Consider the following 16056-nt stretch of genomic DNA (forward strand, 5'->3'; position numbering starts at 1 on the left):
CTTCTAAAATTTTCCGACATACAAATATGCATTCATGAGTCATAATTCTGTTTTATAAATGGATCACTGAGGCACACTGTGTGGAACACATAAGTGCTGCGTTGGTTAGTATAAATGACATAAACCATTACAGAAAACCTAACGCGAAACTTTTGCAATTATTGTAATTATTAGTCGACCGAGAAGCAACCGACCTCGTCATATTTTCTACTTAATCGAGCAGAGTTTGCAACAGTGTTATAAATACATCTATTTGTAAACTTCGTCATGAGTTATAAGTACAATACGTCGGGCTAAAGTTTGCGCTTACACATGTGATTTATTAATTCAGTGTGGAATATTAGCTGCCCGTTCCATGTGATCAATCCTGTCGAAATATAAAATGGGTACACTCAACGTATTAAATTCGCAAACAATGAGTCATAGGGGGAAGGCGAGCCGTAAATTATTTATCTTAAAAAAGCGACATTTAAATCTCCCCCGGTAATATGAGTAACGACTTATTTGGGTATAAATCGCAGCACGCTCGTTCGTCAAACGACTTCAATGAACGATGCAATCAGTTAGAGTATGTTCTCCAGCTAACAGCCCTGTAACCGTGTTTACAAACGAATGCCGTTCTGATATGATTGCAGTCATTAAGTCGAACTGAAACTGAGGTGCCGTAACAAACTTGTAACTTCAGAGTTTATATTACTTCTTACTAATTAATTTATGTATTACGTGCGCTGAGGGAGAGCTTATTTTTAATAATGCAGTGTAATATAGTATCATATTTCGTCAAAACTTCCTGTTAAAAAGTAACTTCAAACGCAGAGTTACAAATGTTTTAACATTAACATTTTTTTTTATTGAAGTATACACGTCATTGTGTGTTATTAAAAATGAACAATGCTGGTTTTTGAACATTGTTGTGGAATAGTCTTCGCTAATTTCTGTACAAGTAAAACATTTATAATTCACAAATGAAACAAGGATAATGAACAAGAGAGGAGGCGAAATACAAAATACAATGCGCTAACAAAATGATCATTTAAATCCGATAGTATCTGCGTTATACGCTTTTGTTTTGTATCTGTAGTCATAGCGTAGTACTCTTAGGGGGAATGCAAACTAGCGGGACTTGCGAGTATTTTTCGCATCTACTAATTAATCACTGAGCGATGATTAATCAACGCAGCCGCGGGCACATTTAAAACAGACTTTAATGATCCGTTTGTCGGACGGTACTCGTCTTCCAACAGGCACGTGCCGGCGACGGGTTTAAACTTCTTGTTTAACGACAGTTCGAGTCTTTGATAGATTTTCTGAGGTGATTTTTATTATTTTTCTATATTTAATTTCAAAACTTCTTTTGCATTTAATAAAAGAATTAATTAAACTTATTTTCAAGAAGAATATGTATATTCATCGTCTATGGTTGAATTTATCTTATGAACAGAGAAATATAGTGTCTGGAACTGCTACGTATGCCATATAGTCAAATGTGCTAGTGATGTGTTCCAAGAAAGCGTAATAACTGTTTCTAAAGACTAAGTAATAACACTGCGCCTATTGAATAACACCATTCAAAGTTGAATGATGAAAGAAAAACATGGGGAGGGATTGCGCTTTTATTGAAACCAATCTCACCACTTGCCTCGACTGACTGCGCTGCAGGCTGAATGCACGTAATTGCTTCGTCATTCAGATGATCGCAGCTTTGCCCGCTTGTCTTGTTGACTGTACTCGGAGGCACTCGCTTTGTACACGCGGCCTTACGTCGGCTGACATGTGCCATTGTCTAGGGAGTTTCGTCGCTCGCTTTTATGACGGCAACAAGTTTCTGTTCGTGTTTTCAACAAAACACTTTTTTTATATTTCTATTTTGAGCCAAATAAAAACCGTACTCAAAAATATCCCTAATTCCTATTGACTAGACCAGTGTTCCGTCTATGAAAAATGTTTCAAACGCCACCGTTGTACAAAAACTGTATCCGAAATACGGTCATTATTTTTAAAACCGTCCGCCATGTTTTTTGATGAAAGAATTAAAATGGGTGAATAATATTAATACCTTAATTAACTGGCGACGGCGCTTGGAATTTCTTATTTTGAGAGATCTTCGACATTTACTTTTGTTCTTCAAGAATTTTCATTTGAGATACAATTTTTCTTTGATGTTATTATCTTAATCGTGATTTTATTCGAGCGTGGTATTAATAAAATTAATAAATTGATAAAAATCAGGACAATATAATAGATATAAAAGTAAAAGAAATGTTAAATCGAAGGGACGTTTATTTATTTTGAAGCCTTTAGTTTATTCTTGATATGAATTTAAAACAACATGTTCATAAGGAAAGTCAAACTTTAGAAAAAGGTCGAGTCTTCAGCTCTTTAAATACTCGAAGAGACAAACACAGAGGGCGGTTATTTTTTTCGAGCGGATACATTCTTCGGTATTTTCATTTTCATTTTCATTTCGGAAATCGTAAGAAAGTGAACGTTGGGGAAAAAGATAAAATGAAAGAGTCTGTGTTTTAATGGGTTAATTAGCCGACGATCCTCCGGTCGGAGCTTTAATTAAAATGAAAAATTTTCGTGACTAGACTGAGGGAATTAATTGCTTCCTTTCATGAACTATTCAGGTGAGAACAGACAGTAAATAATGCGACAATTAGAAATATTTTTTTATAACTATTCATAAAAACACTTTCACTTTCGTATTGCGCTATCAAATTAAAATCCTTATGATTTAAAGTTTATTTAAGATTTATCACCTTCATTAAATACACGTTCATAATTAATAATATTAGTATTTAAATGAAGTTCAAATGAAAGTTTTATTTGAAATAAACGACTGCGAGCCCGAGAGTTGCTTACACATTAATATTGCGGGCCAAATCCGAAACAGGACATAAATTAAACGACTCCTTACACAAATTGCATTCTTAACTTGCAATAAACTATGTAAATTACGAAATTTAAATTACAAACAACGGGATGTCAGGGGGCAGGAATGGCTGTCCAGCGTAGGTGGTTAGGAGTGACGTTTTCAGCAGCCGTGGGATGTCAAAAGGTAGGCGTGAATTATGGTCGAAGTGCTGTTTGTCACTCCCTGGTGGTAAAATCAACATTTGTATATTCAATTTAACCACTTGTAATTATTCGTACGTTTATTATCATATATGTAATATGATTGTTATTGAATACAACGTATCGAAAAATGTAAAATGATTCGAAAAATAAAATGCTCAACGCATGTGCTATGGTCCGGGTGACTGCGTCGAAAATTGCGAAAGTATTTCATACCGCTTAATTGTTACTTCAATTAGTTCCTCTTGGGTAATAATGTGATCGTAAACTACTTCAGTTGTAGTTGATCTTGTTCTTAGCAACAGTACAGTATGTACGAAAAATATCCAATAGCTAACCACCATACTTTTAATCGCAATGTTGTTAATCAAAATTATGAGGTTTAAAAATTACTAACAATAATACATTGCTATTGGACTACTTAATTCAACTGAATATAGCAAAAAGTAAAAAAAAAAATTTGGAATATTTTTTTTTGTTATAAAATATAGTAGTATAAAGTAAGCTAACTACATACCGACAGTTTATATTAAAAAAATGAATCTTAAATCTTAATTAATACATTATGTATAAAAAAATTAAGATGGCGTTCCATTCAAAGCACAAAACCGGATTACATTCGATGATATATGTGCTTTATTATCATACCTTTGTTAATATCGCCAGAAATACACGAATGCGAAACACACGTCGCGGAACATCCACTTGGAAAATATTATCCAACCAAATAAAAATGCATGGTTTTTCTTTCTGAATACAGTATAATGCTCGTTGGAAACCATTTTACTCAACGTACATCATGTAGTAAAATTCATGGATTTTAATTTAATGCATCTACGTGTTCATTTCTGTATTTTATAACAATACGGTGTAAACGTTTACCCTTTAATGAACTCTGGAACGAATATTTAAACATCGTAATGTAAATAAATTGGAATTTGCGTTCGAAAGTACTTTATCAATAATGAATATTCGTTTACAGAATATAATAACTGTTAACTTTACAGGATAATATTAACTATGCGTCTATAAATCAAGTCAAGATTCTGTTTGTGTTTACTGAAGTAGTTAATGTATTATTTAATTTAGTTGTTTAAAGATTTCATTTATGGCTTAAAAAAATGTTATCAAACAACATCAACGACAGCCTGTAAATTTGCAACTGTTGGGCTAAGGCTTCCTCTCCCTTTGAGGAGAAGGTTTGGAACATATTCCACCACGCTGTTCCAATGCGGGTTGGTGGAATACACATGTGGCAGAATTTCTATGAAATTAGACACATGCAGATTTCCTCACGAAGTTTTCCTTCACCGCCGAAGACGAGATAAATTATAAACAGAAATTAAGCACGTGAATATTCAGCAGTGTTTGCCTGGATTTGAACCCGCAATCATCGGTTAAGATGCACGAGTTCTAACCACTGGGCCATCTCGGTTCTCTTGAAATGAGTTAGAGTTATGAAACGGAATTGTGTTAAAATTCTGAATACCTTTGTATTGCGTCACTTTTTACTACCGACGCCAGCAGACTTGTAGAAAATTGAGAGAATAAATATTTGATTAGCAGATTGTAGAAAATTAGGTGCGGAGCAAGCACAAACTTCATTTAGCAAGTATCGTGTTCGTTGTGTTGTTTTGGAAGCATTAACTAAGTAGAGAGGAGGCCAGAAACGGAAACATTTATGTTCTCCGCCCGCCGTATTGCCGCTCCGACGGATATTATTTACCAAAAAATAGCATCGTTACACGACATTAACATTATTAACTTTTAAATTAATCTTAGTTTCTTGGTTTTTCATTATTCTTTAATTTTAAAGAATACTTAATCGCTGTTAAAGTGAATACTAGTGGAATTTGAATTACTTTTGTAAAGTAACGAGTCGTCGCTATCTGCAAGTTGCGTTTAAGGGTGTTGGTTGTCATATATTAGGCAAAAAGTAGCCTTTGTAGTAACCTATCTTGAAGTTCAAATTTGTTTCATAGCAAATTGCATCATATTCGGTTCAGCGGTTTGGTCGTGAAAGAGCGACAGATAGACAAGTAACTTTCACATTTATAATGTTAAAATACATAGATAAGTCCCAAAGTTTATTAGTGTCATAGTTATAAGTCCATATTAAATATCAAGGTAGTGAAGCACTGTCAAAAAAGTTGTACTGGATAACAAAAATATGTCTACGTCGATGCATCCTTTCCCATTTCTTTTTTATTGACATTTATTGTATATATTGATATATATTTATTAAAATTAAGAAGTTATAAGGTTAAGATATTGATTTGTTTTCTTTTTGTGTATCCTGTGTTCTTCTTTATGTAACTGTGACACTTAGAATAGGACATTACTTTTCAACCGACTTCAAAAAGGAGGAGGTTATCAATTCGTCTGTATTTTTTATATATAACAATAACTATAACTACGTTATATAATCGTAAATCGACTTATAATTAGTCTAATATTTTTCATTTCATTTTACCTAGAAGGAATCTCAAAAATGTGTTAAATATGCAATTATTTTTATTACTTTTTAGTGCATTTTAATTTGTTTTAAAATACTGTTTTGTTTGAAGTCGGTTTTACTTTTTGTTAAAATATTATTTATGTTATATTATAATATTATTTTAATCACACGATGTAGAAGAATCAAGTAAAATAAATATATATAAATAAATTACGAAATATATTATGTAATTTATTATGAAGATAAAAATGATGCGTAAAATAAACAAAATAATATACATAAGGTTTAGCCACGACTTAAACTTTTATCTTTGAAATGTTACCGTTTTATAAAATGTGGATATCCACAGCAGTTCAGGCTTGCAACATTAGTTCGATGGCTATCTTGTTTGCTTTTATCCTTATAGAAAATTTTGTGCAGCCCAGTGAATGCAACGAGCCTTCCAATATCATACGGATTATCCACTGTAAAACGCTGTAAAATTGTCCAATGTTTTCTTGAAAATAAACCTAGTGTATGTGGATACAATGTTTAAAATTGAATGTAGGAGATGGAGAATTTGTATTTTGCCTAAATATTGGTAACAGATTGGCGTGGCTCTAGTCGGTAAGATAAGAACGCGGGTGCACAGTGATACATTGAATGGATTACTAACTGTGGTTTGCTTTATATACACTCGCGTAAACACGAAATCCTAGCATATTTATATTTATTGCTGTTTCATATCATTGTTGAGATTTTTAACAATTCGATTTGTAAACAGTTTCTGTTATATATTGCATATGGATCTTAAATCCACGCCACTCCACACACAGTGGTTGAATACGGTTATAAAAAGACAAAATAGCAATCAAAACAAAATAAAACTAATAAGTTCTTTGATCTAGCTATGGTGTAGAGCATATAATTAACGAGAATTCGTCTCTCGTGTCTTATATAAAAGGTTTGTCTATTTAATTTCATTCATGATATTAATTATAGAAATCTACTTTAGGAAATATTTTCATTTAAAACATGTAGTGCTAAATGTTTTTATTCGGATGTTGTGATGCGATTCGCCGAATGAATCGTTGGTAGTTTTAATTATTGTATTAACACAAACGTATATGGTATCGATATATTTGTGTGAAAAAGTCAATACAAGTCAATATTGGTATTATGGAGCAGCGAACTGGTCTAAATTTCTGTGTTTGCTCACCCATATTGAAGCGCTATATGCATGAGCCAGCCGGCACTAAGCTGTGTTCACACTGTCTTATAAAGTTTTAGCGTTTGTCGTTGGGACTAGCTTCTATTACATTACTTTCAGTTTAAAAAGTAATTTTATGAGATAAATTTTAAATAGTTAAACAAAGTCCGATGCATCTAACCATTTACGATATGTACTAACTTAAATATAGATAAAAATACATTTTTATATGTTTACGTGAATAAATTCGACTTCAAAAATACATTCGTAAATAAGTTCGATGCAATCATTACTATTTTAGTAAATACATATCTAAAATAATGAAATCTACGTTGCTTAACTGGTAAGCAAAACTTTAGTATCGAAACAACACCTTTTATAATGATAGTGATGTACCTAATTTACTAGTGTTATAGTGTTTTATTATAAAATGCTTACCTTATGTTACACTCTAGTTATAATTCCTATCCATACTTTATAGTAGTAACTAGTGGAATGTTCCGGCGTCACACGGTGAACATAAGTATTTTTTTAGTTTTTTACCTTACATTTATATTTTTTTGATTGCTTTTTTCGACATGTTTAATAATTGTCGTTCTATTTCAACTTATTTAAACAAAAATAACAAATTATTTACCTAAACCTTCTTAACCTCTCTGTCTAGTGTAAGCCGCATGAAAATCCGTTCAGTTTATCGCGAACATACAGACAGACAGACGCGGTCAGGGGCTTTGTTTTATAATATGTAGTGATATGTTGAAAGAGGTTTGGAAAAAATGAGTACAATAAAAGTTGTTAAAATATACGCATCTAATCGCAGCTTTACTAGCATTGACTTGACAGCCCTGTAATGGATTGTTTACCTCCACGCGGACGTCCGCCGCCACCGTCGATCACTGACACCGACCTAATTACATGTAAATAAATACAGGGCCAATCGCCTGAACTGAGTTCTAGTCAACCCTCTCGCCACGGGCCCACTGACCCTCGTGCGATCTATCTTGCGCACGTTAAATTTTCATTTTTTTTAATCTGTTTCTGTCTTTTTTTTTTAATTTGATCAAGATCTTTTTTTACACACTGTTTTTACTTATAACTTACATGATATTTGTTTGATTTTATATATTTTTTATAGTAATCCTGATTATTATCCTGATATTGAAAAGGAACTTTTAGGGTATTGTTTTCTTACTTTGCTATAAATTAAATAGCTGACCTAACCTTATTTTAACATTAAGAATAATTCGATTATTTTAGGTATAATGTGTAACATCTAAGTGTTGGATAAAGGTCTCCCCTATTTATAAAAGCAGGATTCGGAGCTTATTCCACGACGCTGCTCCGTTGCGGATTGATAGATATAAATGTCTTAAAACCTTCTGACATATGCAGGATTCCTCACGATATTTTATTTTACCTACTAGTATGAAATCTATTGTATACACAATTTGAGTACACGAATTACTTTGCATCCTCTACTTATTGGAACTTGCTACATTCGGTAAAAATCGAAAGGTGCTATCCACTAACCTACTTACTGTTTAATAAATATATATAAACTATACAGCAATAATTAAAATGTCAAAGTTCATCCATTTTCCTTGGTGACATCGAATAATTAAAGTTATACAGAATACAGATTATTAATATTGCTTTATTTTTTTTAAATATGGTAACTCTGTATTATGATACAATTCACGGAAATGAGAAGGAGAAAATAATTGCTTAAATCCTTTTTTCCCCGTACAAAATATTTTTCTAAGTAAATCGTAGTTATTGAATGAATTAATGAGTTATATTAAATTCATTTTGTTTATAATAACGAAAACTCTTGGACGCCATATGTCAAATTAGCAATTGAACTAGTTGATCTTTTACTTTGTTTCAAAATAACATTGAGATATAAATTTATATTATGGTATTATATTATTTTTTCTATAGAACTATAAATGCGTGTAAATGTTCCTTCATAAGTAATAAAAATTAATGTATTTGTATCATTTTAAAACCTTTGTTGGAATATTCATTGAAGATATTAAATTTTTTCCTTAATAATATTGAGCAATAATGGAATCTTTTAACTTTTAACGGTGACCTCATCGCTTGATCCCGACTTCAGTCAACCCTTTCGCTACATTGGAGCTGTATTGACCTTACGTAATCGATGCGATTGTTAGCAAGTTACAGGAATTTAACAAAATGATAAAATAGAAGATAATTGTTCCTAAATAAATAATAGATGAAAGTATAAACAGTGACAATTACAATCCAATTTGCAAGATATGTCATACTTTTGGGTTGTTTGAACTAACAAAAGGACATTTTAAATTTTGTTTGTTTCACGTACACAGTTAGAATATTTCAAATCAAGTTATATAGAATTTGAAACGTTAAAAGGTATTAGATGTTATTTATTTTGTAAGATAATTAATTACGAAATATAAAATTATAATTGGATAAAATTTAAATGTTTGCCGACCAAGCTTGTATTACCTTAATTATTTATTGTGTAGAGTATTTATTAATTTTTACGAAATATTTAATGACAAATAATAAAAAAAATATTAGAATGTTTGATTTTGACGTTTGACGTTGCAAATACAAAATGGCGCGCAAGGTTAGCACGGCAAATATAATTAATAAACAAAAGAATTATTAAGTAACATACGACACAGATTATATTATGCTTTTATGATTTGAATTGCAATCTGATCCAAATTAATGATTAATGCTGATATTAATTTAAGATAATAATGAATAATTCGATGGCCAAACGACCTTAACTCTTGGCTAATATCATTTAAAAAAGCGAGCTCAACTCATCGTTGTTTTTTTTTACTGATTTTAAATATCTGTGTTAATAAGTTCTGAATTAGTTATTGCGTGAAACCAGGGAAATACGTAAAGTATGGTATATTTTTTAATTTAGAATATTAAGCATGGATGACACACGATTAAGTTTCATTCTAATAAAATTAAAAAAAAAAAATCTGGTAATACTAACCAGTCCATTTGTCTGGAAATTGATTGTCATTATTTATTTGTCTATAATTATAATTTTTTAATTTGTCGTTAGATACGATCCCGTTCGCTTCTGCCTCCAATTACGAAAAAGACGGTCTATTTTTTATATCATTCGTTCACTCACTACTTGTAATAAAGTATATTTTTATTTTCAATTATATCAGTACAGACGTAAAAAAAATTAAATTGATGTCGACTGAAGTTAATAAAATTGCATTAAAATTATTTTTAACTGTTACAACTCGCTTTTGTTATTTCATTCAATTTTAAACATTTCGTTGTTTCGAAACAATTTCGATTTACTGTACAATTTGCGAGCATAAATAAATCTGTATTTTATACGTTGTTCGTTACAATATTTCCCTAAGAACAGATGAGATATTCGTATCGGTGGACAAGTGAGGATTCTTGCGGTAACTTGGGGTCGAATATTGCGAATTGCGATGGTCATAGAAATTAAATTGTTTTTATGATTTTTGTTTGATATGTATAGAAGCATTTTATTTTTTACTAAACACATACACATAATCTACATTTAAATCTTGGGTATTATTCTATTTTATTTAAAGTATGATATCTTATTAGCATATTTAAACGGGCTGTGTTCTTTTTTCAATTATAATATTCTGCTACGTTAACGTGTTATTGAATTATTACCTCATTCCCTATCCTTTGTATTGTATATAGTTCTTTCTTATCATTTAATTATTGTGTATTTTCACGATTTTGTATAAAAAACGGAACGTGCTATTGACAATTACACATATGTTTATTATATCAATATTCATAATTACATCGGTAGCTGCACTGTTCCCTAGGGTGCATTAAACTGACTGGTTCGTTGGAAGCTGCGATATCGACCCCGGGCCTCGCGCTCGAATTCTCCTGTGACAGGTGAATTGAGCCGCCATTATACGAGACCCCGCTATTTGACCTCTCGAACAGAGTATATCAAGCCTTTTTAAAATTGGAATTAAAAAAATAAATCTCTGTGTATAACAAAAAAAAAGTTAATAAGTATTTTTGTTCGTGATTACTTCCGTTTAACACGTTATTTTTATAATATAATTAAATTTTCATAATTAAGTAGCTACAAAAGCCAGTTTAAAAACGTATTAAAATACAATTTAATTTACTTGTCTGTATATTATAGTAATAATTTGGTATTATTGAGCTGATTTGCAAATGAAAAAGGGAAGACGATAGTGAAACTCATCAACGAGTAATAGTAAACCATTGATTTTGGGCTCATTCGGTTCATTTCGACGAATCCGATATATTGCACTTAATAATACTTTACTCGGAGGATGGTATTACGCATTTTATTTTTAATCTGAATGTAACCTTATCCTTCTTTCATCTGTGGAGAAAAAAAAGCATTGCTCATGTTTTGAAGTAAATATACAAATTAGAGAATGCATATTCATACAGTAAAATTTTTAATATGTTTAATTTTTTTTTTTTTGTTATAATCCAATACTTTAATAAATTGAGTAAAAAAATACGTGCAGTCGGTCTCAAAAACATATATATTACTGCCACTATTGGCCAATCACTTTTGTTTCAAAATATTGTATTCATTTCCAATAATCAAACTTTATACGCAGTGTTGAATCAATGAAATATGTATCTCGTAGTTCATTTCCGAAAAAATATTAACACAGCATTTCAAATATATGTATAAAAAGCAAATGTTCAAGCCAAAATATTTATTCAATGTGTTCTTTCCTTTAATAATTGTCAACCGTCGTTTCGAAAAGAATCGAATGCCTTAGACCTGAAAGAATCAACAAAAGAAACTCAGCGGATTATTCTCAAGTAATGTTGTGTACTTATATTATTATTTGAAACATCCCTGAGTCGCTTTATCACCGATAAAGCCGTTAGTTTAATATCGACTTTTATCACGTTGCTTAAGTTTTTCATTTGTTAACTGCTGTTCATATTATCGAAGTTTCAGTTGTAATTTTATGGCTACCATTGTAAAATTTACATAACAAAAATTTTCCACTAATACTGCATTATTGTACCAATAACAGAGAAAGCAGTTATATTTATTTCTTTTATGAATAGTTTATACACCGCCATTTCAACAGCTTCAGTTAATTTTTTTTATTAATCATAATATATTATAAGAAATATATTTTTTTAAATTGTGATGTGATATTGATTTTGACTGAGTATGATCTTGATTTTTTGATTACGTTTGTCATTTGGTCTGAGATGGTTGTTTTGTTGTTCGTGTATTATATGTAAAAAATAAGTTTATTTTCGACCAGTAGCTTAGTATACACAGTACATATATTTAAGGTTGGAATTCTCGACTGAGGATAATAGTAGTCATACTCTTCATAGAGGAAACCGAAGAATGGTTTGTCCAATGTCTGGGATATAATGTTAAGATTAAGGTGTAGTTTGTTTATTATTAATTTAGAAGACTTCGAAAAATAATGACCTGAATTTTTTTTTTTGGATTTTTTTTCCATAGCAATGTTGTCATAAAACTGTCTTAAATTTCTTGGTTTTCTAAATTTTTTTCATATTAAATAAAATTCAAAAGTTAACCCTAATACTTACAAAAATGTTGTTTTTTTTTTTTACTAAACAGTAACGACAATTCGATTCTATGTTGCCAAATAGAATTGTTTTAAAATATTCAGCGTCCCAGAATGTGTAATCAACCAGTAAAAAATATATTGAAAACGTATTTTCAATTCTAAATTTTTTTAAGCTGATCCATGTCATGTTGAAAATTTATATTAATTTTTAAGCCCATACATGTAAATATCATGCTAGGCTCTATTATCAAATCAAATTATTTGGATTTTTTTGTTACATTTTTCTAGTAACTACTATTTCTAAAAGCTTTTATTTAACTTGCAATGTATGTATGTAATATTCTACTTAAAACACTTATCATTTGTGATAAGCAATTAAGTTTTATAGAACAAAACCATATTAAAAATCAAGCATTGAACGTTCAAATTTTATATCGAAGGTAAAGTTTAAAAAGTTTCAAAGATTCGTTCAAAGGTTGAACAAAATTCAAATATAATATATTAAACGTAACCTCGTTCGAACGTAGTCGGGTTAAGTAGAGCAACGGCTTTCTTTTCTAATGAAGGGCCATCTTGAATCTGCTTCTAATTAACTACAAAAACGTCTAGTCATGGATACAAGGCCAAAACGTTAGTTATCATTTTCTTCTTCTTTTGAAGGATAACGTAACGTTTAAATGCGTCTTTTTTGAAGGTTTCGACTTTGATCGAGGCATTAATGGTCGCTTTGCTATTCATGAACATTTTGTCATCAGTTCATATAATATTTGTTATTATATTATACACACAAACTAAAAACAGAGATATTCCATTATTGTGCGGTTAGCACTAATGCGTTAACAATTTAAAAGTTTTCTTCATGGAGAAACTCGGATAGAGCTCGTGTAACTGTATAAGTTTCATCGACTCGCGAAGTTCCCTAATCGCTTAACAGTGTGCAATAGTACACGGGTATTTCACTTATGCTTATTAAATTTCCCCGACGACGAGACAAGAAAATGTAAAACTGGTTCTCGCAGAGGGCATACAACAAGGCTCAGCCGCGCGGCACATTGGCCCGACACAAAATATTGTGCAGCCCGGGTAAACGCGCTCTAACTTCCAATACAATATAAATTGCACTTCGAAAATGCCCTGTACTTCATAGCCCGTACACAATTCACAACTTTAGCGCCTAACGCGAGAGCACATTTCGGAGGAGCGCGACGGAGCGCGGCGCGGTGCCGTAATACCGGTAATGTGGTGTCGCCTTTCTGTGGCGAGATAAGGGTACGCGACATTGACTATTCAAAGGGTTGCGGTCTTCAAAATTTACGCTCAATAAGTCCAAAATACCTACGCTCCACCTATGAGCCGGAGTCAAGTTTTTATCTCGTATAGCAGAGCTGTTTAAATCTCGCGTTTTAATATTTTAGTCACGTGTCGATGGATACGTGGAACATTTTAGTACTAGGTTTTTTGTATGTTTCGATTTGGGTAGGCAGAAGATCAGCGGCATGATTAATATGAGGGTCTATCTATTTTGAAGTCTCATTAAGTATAAAAAAAATACTTTATTTTTTCTTCGAAATCTGAAACGAGACAAAATTTATTATTTTTTTTTATTAATAATAATCTAGGAAAATGAAATATTTATGAAAGTGCTTTCTTTGTGTATGCTGGTTATCATTCAAATAATTTTTTGCTAAGCAGATTATGTTTAACTATAATCGCTAAAATCAAATAATATTAAAGATTTCAAGCAACCCTAATAGAGACCGACTCGCGCTTGACTGGTTTACTGCAAGTTTTAATGTCACATTATAATAAGTTATTGTAACTGTTATCATTAATATAATACGTGTAAACGTGATATATTGACATAATATTGGCTAAATGAAATAAGAGAAAATAATATTTCGTAACAAAATTCTACTCAGTTGCGCTCTAAAATGATTTGTAGCAAATTTTAATAGGGGCTTTAATGGAACCTGAATTACGACACAACACAGAAAACATTTTTATTATTTAAAAATAAATCCCTGGGCTCATTTCTGGAACCGCAACTGTATAAAATATCCATTAGGGAGCAATCAAAATGTCCGTCACGTCTTTTTACAAAATATTTTAAAGCTTCAAATGTAAGCGTCCTGTTTAATAATATAAAGAACTTCGAATGACATTTATCTAGTTTCAGTCGTTAGCATTTGATAATGATAATATGTCCTCAATCACAACACTAGACGGCCCAACGAACAATAACGCAGGATTTATTATAGTTTAAAAACGCATGCGCAATTTCGACGACAAATCCAATTCAACAGGAAAAAAATTAGGCGCAGGCTACGGCTTTACGTGCTTTCCGAGGCACGGGACATAACACATTTCATACTCTGGGCTGAGATTTTTTCGATGGAAAAGTAACTTATAAATAATAACAAAAGATATCACTTGACATATCACTCGTGAAATATTGACTCAAAGTGACACGCCGTTTTGATACGTGTATACTTTAAATTTAATAATTATTACAGTCAATGTCGTATATCACATTTCAAGCTCGTGTTCTGCTGTGTCTGTTTTCTTATTGCAGAACAGCCAATAATTAAACAGCATTTGACAATAAGGATATGAACATTCATGTTATAAACATATTAGACATACATACATATTAGACATACATTCATAAAATAATATGATTGGGTAATAAAAATCATACTGATTTATTTTGAAACGTAATTTTAAAAAGTCCATTTTCAATCCCGACTTTAACAATATAATGTTAGTGAAACTAGTTTTCTTCTCAGATATAAAAACACGGCGCGTATATGTATATAAAGAATGATAGAATTATGTTAGTATGAATAGATAATATGCTAAGATGTTGTAATCAGCTGTACCAATGGTGTTTCAAACAAGAAATAGTTTCTTATCCTCAGAGATGAATCTAAATAATTCGTTTTAACGTTACTACGAATACAACTTAGTTTATTTATTTGCAATTTGTAGGATATCGTTTGCAAGGTACCTTAATGAGGCAATAACAATAAATAAAGACCCAAAAGTTTTCTAACCACTTCACCCCCATGTCGGCGCGGACCCTTGCAACGCGGCATTAAACCAGAATATATTATTACTAAGAATATTCCTTTTCATTCATTACATTTGCATTACGCTATTGCATTAACTTTATAACTACAAATTCGTTTCGCTAATATCGATAAACGTCATTTGGTATTTATTTGTAGTTGTATTATAAACGTCTGGATATATTTGTACCAACTTGTACCGAAATCAGATTTCGTATAAAGTAACATTCAAATTTCATACTTTGTGCGAACTGTCTGGGTACCAGTCATTTAAAATTTATAATATGTCTCCAAACGTCAATGTTGGGTTCATATTTAAAGAATGAGTGAGCAAGTGTTGCCAGAATCAACGTTTTAATTTCCATAAAACTTAGTGTTTAAATTTATTTCCCAATTATTAGAAAGTATTTACATTTTTCCAATTAGTAGAGTGGTATGTCATCCTTTGATCCATTTGGCACTGGCACTATAATTCAATAGAAAAAAAGTACAAACGACTCAAAAAAAAAAATATCGAGTATTTACTGAGATTTTCTCGATAGATAAACTAAATAAATTTTGAACACAACCCGTTTGAACCCTGTACTTCAAGTATCTGATTCTATACACACTAATCGCTAGACGAACGAGACAGTCGCATGAATGAAAGTAAAACAAATCGTTTTGGTAAATTTTCACTTG

Source organism: Vanessa cardui, chromosome 7 (assembly GCF_905220365.1).
Source record: "Vanessa cardui chromosome 7, ilVanCard2.1, whole genome shotgun sequence".
Lineage (NCBI taxonomy): Eukaryota > Metazoa > Arthropoda > Insecta > Lepidoptera > Nymphalidae > Vanessa > Vanessa cardui.